This window comes from Mauremys reevesii, linkage group 17 (genome assembly GCF_016161935.1).
Source record: "Mauremys reevesii isolate NIE-2019 linkage group 17, ASM1616193v1, whole genome shotgun sequence".
In the NCBI taxonomy this organism is placed as follows: domain Eukaryota; kingdom Metazoa; phylum Chordata; order Testudines; family Geoemydidae; genus Mauremys; species Mauremys reevesii.
Window position 1 is genome coordinate 11,092,514 of NC_052639.1, and position 7,681 is coordinate 11,100,194.

At 55.6% G+C, this 7,681-nt stretch overlaps 1 non-coding gene across 1 annotated transcript; it reads left to right on the forward strand.

Moving 5' to 3' along the window:
* Nucleotides 1–4,981: 4,981 nt before the first annotated feature.
* On the forward strand, nt 4,982–5,053 carry TRNAQ-CUG. Its single transcript has one exon. It is a non-coding gene; the product is annotated as a tRNA-Gln (tRNA).
* Nucleotides 5,054–7,681: the final 2,628 nt, after the last annotated feature.

Consider the following 7,681-nt stretch of genomic DNA (forward strand, 5'->3'; position numbering starts at 1 on the left):
ACCATTATCCTAAGATAACATTCTCCAGCAGAGAGATGATCTCATAATTAGAGCAATATGTAAACTACTTTAGGATGCTTGATATAAATCCTGCAAACTGATTCATTGATACTTTTACTAAGATGAATTTTGATATCATGGGATGAAATCCTGGCCCCACTGCCACACCCCTCCCTTGCTGGGCTAATGTCCTGCCCCTGGCCAGGCACTTTGGAGGTTTGAGCTACTCCCTGTGGATCACCCCACTCAAGGAGCGTTCGTTCTAGGAAGCAAGCCGGCTAGACAGGAAAACATCAGACGCTGCTGCTCCCAATGCTACACTCAGTTTTTCAGAAATTAGTCGACTTTATGGCCAGAAGAGACCATTAGAGCATCTAATCTGACCCCCTGCATATCACAGGCCTCCTGTATGCAGGCCCGCCCAGAGGGGGGGGCAAATGGGGCAATTTGCCCCAGGCCCAGCAGGGGCCCCCACGAGAGTTTTTCGGGCCCTGGAGCAGGGTCCTTCACTCGCCCGGGGCCCTGGAAAACTCTCATGGGACCCGGGCCCCAGAGCTTCTTCGCTCCCGGTCTTTGCCTGCCAGGGGTCCTTCCTCTCTGGGACAGAAGGACACCCCCACCACCGAATTACCGCCGAAGCGGAACCTGCCGCCGGAGTGCAGCCGGGTCTTCGGCGGGGGTCCTTCTGCCCGGGACCCGCCACTGAAGTGCCCCAAAGGCCCGTGGTGGGGCTGCACTGGGGCGGGTCCCGCCGCGCTAATGCGGCGGTGGGGGGCCCCCGCTGTGGGTCTTTGGGGCACTTTGGCAGCGGGTCCCGGAACGGAAGGACTCTCCGCCGCTAACTTACTGCCAAAGCGGGGGCCCCCCGCCACCGAAGACCCTGGACCCCCGGAATCCTCTGGGCGGCCCTCGATTTAACAGGGGTTTGTTTCAACTTATTGCCCCGATTAAAATCTATGGCTAAAAGGCAGCCACTGTTGTTAGTACTTGTACCTGTGTTTGGTGCCACCTCCTTTCCCTTTGGCCTTGTAGTTGACCAAGGGCAAAGCTGAACATCTCCTCAGACACCAGGGAGTGTTTATGTCCATTCCTGCGAGCTACACCGGGGTTTGATGTTGCTGCTTTCAATCCTCTGGCTCTGCCGGGATAAGGAACAATTCAGGCTGTCACTGAACTGAAGGAGGAAGATCAGTTTTTGACAGGGAGAGGGACGCCTCCTCTTCAAGGTGTTTGGCTGGCTGGCAGTCCTGATCCCCAGATCTCGCCCGTGGGCTCCAGCAGTTTGGGGACCGGATCTCTCCTTGGCCCCACCTGCTGCCTCCAGGCGCTCCTCCCCAGGGGCCCCAGCAGTGCAGCGGAGCTGAGCAGCATCTGCCTGCTCGCTCCAGTGGCTGTCGGCCCCTCCCCATGGCAGGGCAGGGTGGGGCTGGGCCTCCATGCGCTGCCCCCACCCCGAGCCCCTGCAGCCAATGGGACACTGCGGGGGTGATGCCCGGGGGCAGCAGAATGTTGAGGCCCCCCAGCCCACCCCACCTTGGAGACCCAGGTAAGCGCCTGACTCCCTCCCAGAGCCTGCACCGCCCCCCCCTCCCCACCTACCCCCTCCTCCCTGCAAACTCCCTCCCAGAGCCTGCAGCCCGGTCCACACACACCTGCCCCCAACTCCCTCCCACAGCCTGCACCCTCTCCCTCCACACACACCCTCCTGCCCACCCTAATCTCCCTCCCAGAGCCTGCCCCCCCCCCCCACCTCCGGTTCCCCCCACTCCCTGCCCCAGCCCCGAGCCGGCACCCAACACCCAAACGCCCAGAGCCGGACAAGGAATTTTTGTGCCCGAGGCAAGGGCCAGCTCCAGGCTCTTTGGCTGCGGGTCCTTGATCCCTGTCGGAGGGAAGGACCTGCCACTGAATTGCCACCGCCGCTTCATTCATCCTTCGGTGGCAATTCAGCAGTGGGTCCCTGAGTCCCTCTCGGAGAGAAGGACCCACTGACGAACTGCCGCCGAAGAAGTGGCAGCGGAAGCGCCTCTGATCGTGGTAGAGCTGCGCCCCTCCACTTTCTGAATCCGAGGCAAGTGCCTCACTCGCCTCGCCCATGTTACGGTGCTGCAAACTCCATCCCAGAGCCTGCACCCCAGAACCCCCCCCCACCCAAACTCACGTCCAGAGACCAGCCTCGCCCCCCATCTGCACCCAAACTCCCCAGAGGCTGCACCTCCTGCACCCCAATCCCCAGCCCCAGCCCAGGGCCTGCACCCTAGACCTCCTTCCTCACCCAAACTCCCTCCCAGAACCTTAGGCAGGTGGGGGGTGGAGTTTTGGGGGGCTGGTTCTGGGCGGTATGAGTGACATTATTGGCCCACTGGGAGGATTGGAGGACTGGCCCTGGCCCTAAGGTAAATTGAGGTTGAGACCCTGCTTTAAGGGATTGGAGCACTGCTGGAGAGACTGACGGGCAGGAGCTGGGGAGCTGTGTGTGCTCCAAGGAGAGTTGTTGTGCTCTGGTGACACAGAGCGGGGGTGGGGAGTTTGTAAGCTGTGGTGTTTGTATAGAGATAAAGTTTACTAACCCCCAGGTTAAAAACTGTTCCTGCTCTGGGCTATACAGGATGTTCTCTGTTGAGAGTATAGCTCAGTGGGTGAATGTTTCCCTGTAGGGTAATGGGTTCCTAGTTCCACTCCAAATGAGTCCCTTAAAGAAACTTTTTCAAATGAAAATCGATTTCCACACCCATCTCCAGTATGTTCAGGAGTTCGCTGAAGTTGAGGGGGGCTTGAAATGAATTTAAACACTATTTTCCTATGCAAATGAATAAAGACCTAGCAGAGCTGCCCAGCAGCTGAATTCAGTTCCAGTCCTCAGCGTCTCTAAGAGGGACACTCGGTAGCTGAGGCATGTGGGACACCTCTGGGATGATGACAGGAGAAAAAATGCTGGATTCAATGAAAGCTGAGACCATAGGAGGAGAAGGTGAATGGCAACACCACACATAGTCATAACACTCAGACACGGGCTTCACTGTCACTACCCCTGTGTTTTCCATCATTTATATCCAGGGGTGAAAGTAACTTACAGGACTTACCGGTACTGCCGGAGTCCCGAGGGGGCGTGGCCTCATCCAGAAGGGGCGTGGCCTCATCTGGGGGGGCGTGGCCTCTCAAGATTTAAAGGCCCTGGAGTACCAGCTGTGGCTGGGAGACCAAGGGCCTTTAAATGAACCAGGGCCTCCCAGCTGCAGAGGTAGCCCTTTAAATTCTGGCCCCAGCCCAGCCACCAGAGCCGCGGCCGGGATTCAAAGGGCTCTGGGCTGACCGCAGCCGCAGCAGCCCAGAGCCCTTTAAATCCGGCCCCAGCCTGGCCGCCGGAGCCGCGGGTGGGGGGTTTAAAGGGCTCTGGGCTGCCAGCTGTGGCGGGGAGCCTAGAGCCCTTTCAATCCCCACAGCAAAAGCCGGTGCAGTCCGGCACAGCGTATTGGCTCTGCCGCTATGCCGCACCAGCTTGTACCAGCTTACTTTCACCTCTGTTTCTATCCTAAGGAACACACCTCCCCTCCCCACGCACTGTCACACACAACCTTCTCCCCTTGAGCCCCATCCAACCCTCCCCCACACACGCCACGGGACACAGCCTCTCGGTGACTCACCCCGATGGGGGCTTGTCTCTGCATCTCCCCAACAGGGGAGCAGGGAGCCGAAAGGGCCACAGGAGACCAGTGGAGCTAGGCAGGGATAGGAAAGACTTCCCCTCCCTTTCCTTCCCCTCCCTGAGTCCCGTTAATCTCACCCATCAGATGCTCCAGCACCAGGTGGGCTCAAAGCACCAACCTTCCCCTGAGCAACGGAAGGGGGAACCAGCTCTTTCACATGGAAGGAGGCTCCCACTCTGCTGCTGCCAGTCTGCAGCCTTTCATATGGATTTGTATTAGCTAATGCAACCCCCCCACTCCTCTAATCCAGCCATGAAACATGAGACAAGCTCCTGAAAGCAGGGCCCAGTGGTGCAATGGGTTAGTGCCCAGGACTTACAGAGCAGTGCTGAGTGGAGTGATGCTGAGGTTGTGAGTTCAAACCTCACCTGCAGCCCTAGTTTCCTTTAAGCAAATGGCTTCTGCCAATCAGTTTGCCCTGCAGAAAATACAATTCCTGCTCAGAAGACACTGAGGTCCCCTTGCTTTACAGAGAGCAGGGCAGATTCCACAGATCTACCAGGCTCTGCCTCCACCAGCTGCCTGTGTCAGGAGGGTCAGGCAGAGCCCAGAGCACTGCCCCTGACTCCTCTCAGTCTTTGCTCCCAAACCACCTGTGTGCTCACCCACTTCGCTGTGAGACTCAAACCCTGCCTGGCTTGCTGTATGCTGGTGTGGTTTTCATCTGTCACGTTGATGTGCATGTGGGTCCTGTGTGATTTTGGTGGATGTCTTGCATAGTTCTGTGTGCATGGATGTGTGTATGATTTTTGCATTAATATTGTTTTTTGCTTTGTATTCTTTTGATATGTGGGTTTTGTGTTTCCTGTTGTGGGCTTTTGCTGTATTTTTGGTGTGGATTTGTTCTTTCTATATTTTGTGAGGTTTTCCTTTTTGTGTATATGGCTCTGTGTGCTGTGTGGGTTTGGTTTTTGTTATGTCTGTGTGGGCCTGTGCAGTGTGTGATTTTCTCATTCTCTGTGTGCGTGTTTGTCTCTCTGTTTGTATCTTCATGTGTAAATTCACTGAACTTTTCAAAATCTGCACAGCTTTGCCAATTTTCACCAGGAATTTTTCTCCATTAACAAATTCTCACTTGTTCCCTACCTGTTGGTGACCATTGCCCCAGGGGCCTGTCAGTCTCAGGGTCCTGATTTCCCATTGGCCCTTCCCCCTTCTATTGGGACTGGGAACTAGCCAACCAAACCCCACTAAGTTTTAGTAAAGGGCCAACAGTCCCTTACACAAGCCAGCCCTGTGAGAGTCTCCAATGTCCCAAGAGACCAATACAAGCTGGTCCCATGGTGTAAAGGGCAGCACTCAGGACTCTGAATCCTGCAATCTGAGTTCAAATCTCAGTGGGACCTTGTGTTAGCTGGTGGTAAAGATCTGGTGCTCAAAGTGCTTTCCTGTCTCCAGCTATACAAAAGTGGGTCATTTCCTCCTGCTGGTTAACTCCTTTTCCCACCAGAGCCAGGTCTTTGGTGGGGTTTAGAAGTGGCTCTAGTGGTTGGGATTCTCACTGCTTCACCTGATGCCCACAAGTCTGGTGCTTGTAGCCACACTTTTCCTCTTGCTCACATGGCACTTGAAGAAAGCAGTGCCAGGGCCAGGCTTGATAGGCAGGAGGGAGGCAGAGTCCCAGGCTGGAGCCCAGCACACCTCTCCTCCTCTGGGCACCTGGAGCAGAGGCGGCTGGTGCTGACAGCTCCGAGGGAAGGCTTATAAGCCACAGAGTGACTGAGGGCGGGGCTAGACGAGGGCAGGACCATGCCTATGTGTGGCCAGCAGACAGGCAACAAGACTCCCGGCCAGCCTGCTCCCTGCCATGCCAAACCCCACTGAAGGCCACCCGCAGACCACCATGCGGGCGGCTGCTGATGCTCTGTGTCCAACATCAGTAGACGGTAGGAAAGCAGGGCCAGCCCCTGGTGGGGCCTCTTACTGTTCCCATACGCCATGCTCACTTTTGCAGTGGGGCAGGAGATGTTATCCCAAGAGGCTTTTCTCCAGCTGGTGAGAAGCAGAGAAACATCCAGGCTCCCAAGGCGCTATGTAGCAACCCCCCTCAAGCACAGGGACAGAGGGAAACTGCTCCACACGCTAGCCCGGGCAGCCGTCCATTTCCTTTGGGAATTCAGGAATAGCAAAGGCGAGACTGAAGCACCTGGGGCTCATGCCCCAGCCTTTGTGACATCCAACCCCCAACTCCTTCCCGGGGCTCTAGCTGAAGGCAGAGCATTGGCCTGAGCGGCCAAGAAGAGGTTCCAGATTTGAAAGGAGCAGGACTTTCAGCATGAAGGTAAAACTGCATCAACGCAACCACAAAGGGACTTGACCCCTCAAGTTTTTGATTCAAAGTCAGGCACCTTATCCATTAAGCCATGCGGGTGCCTTCTGCATGCACTTCTTTGGAAAAGGTGGACACTGTGGGTACGTCTACACTACGGGACTATTCCGAATTTGCATAAACCAGTTTTGTAAAACAGATTTTATAAAATCGAGTGCGTGGCCACACTAAACACATTAAATCGGTGGTGTGCGCCCATGGTCCGAGGCTAGCGTCGATTTCTGAGCGTTGCACTGTGGGTAGCTATCCCGTAGCTATCCCATAGTTCCCACAGCCTCCCCGCCCCTTGGCATTTCCGGGTTGAGATCCCAGTGCCTGATGGGGCAAAAATCATTTTCGCGGTGGTTCTGGGTACAGCCTCACCCTCCTCCTCCCTGACAGTGGCAGACAACCGTTTCGCGCCTTTTTGCTTGGTGAACCGTGCAGACGCCATAGCACAGCAAGCATGGACCCTGCTCAGCTCCATACCGCAATCGTGGATGTTTTAAACACCTCGCGCACTCGTGCAGTATATGCTGAACCAGGACCTTCGAACCGAGGCGAGTAAGAGGCGGATACGGCAGCGCGGGCGATGACAGTGATGAGGACGTGGACACAGAATTATCTCAAACCGCGGCCCCGGCGCTTTGGAGATCCTGATGGTAATGGGGCAGATTCTATCCATTGAACGCCGATTTTGGGCCCGGGAAACAAGCACTGACTGGTGGGACCGCATTGTGTTGCAGGTGTGGACGATTCCCAGTGGCTGCGAAACTTTCACATGCATAAGGGCACTTTCATGGAACTTTGTGACTTGCTTGCCCCTGCCCTGAAACGCCATAATACCAAGATGAGAGCAGCCTCACAGTAGAGAAGCGAGTGGCGATAGCCCTGTGGAAGCTTGCAACGCCAGACAGCTACCGGTCAGTCGGGAATCAATTTGGAGTTGGAAAATCTACTGTGGGGCTGCTGTGATGCAAGTAGCCAAAGCAATCACTAAGCTGCTGCTACGAAAGGTTGTGACTTGGGAAACGTGCAGGCCATAGTGGATGGCTTTGCTGCAATGGGATTCCCTAACTGTGGGGCGATAGATGGAACCCATATCCCTATCTTGGCACCGCAGCACCAGGGCACCCAGTACGTAAACCGGAAGGGGTATTTTTCAATGGTGCTGCAAGCACTGGTGGATCACAAGGACGTTTCACAAACATCCACGCGGGATGGCCAGGAGGGTTCATGACGCCGTATTCAGAAGCACTACTCTGTTTAAACGGCTGCAGCAAGGGACTTACTTCCCAGACCAGAAAATAACAGTTGGGGATGTTGAAATGCCTGTCGTTATCCTGGGGGACCCAGCCTACCCCTTGATGCCATGGCTCATGAAGCCATACACAGGCAGCCTGGACAGTGGTCAGGATCTGTTCAATTACAGGCTGAGCAAGTGCAGAATGGTGGTGGAATGTGCATTTGGCCGTTTAAAGGCTCGCTGGCGCACATTACTGACTCGCTCAGACCTCAGCCAAACCAATGTCCCCTATGTTATTGCTGCTTGCTGTATTCTCCACAATCTCTGTGAGAGTAAGGGGGAGACCTTTATGGCGGGGTGGGAGGCTGAGGCAAATCACCTGGCCGCTGATTACGCGCAGCCAGACACCAGGGAGATTAG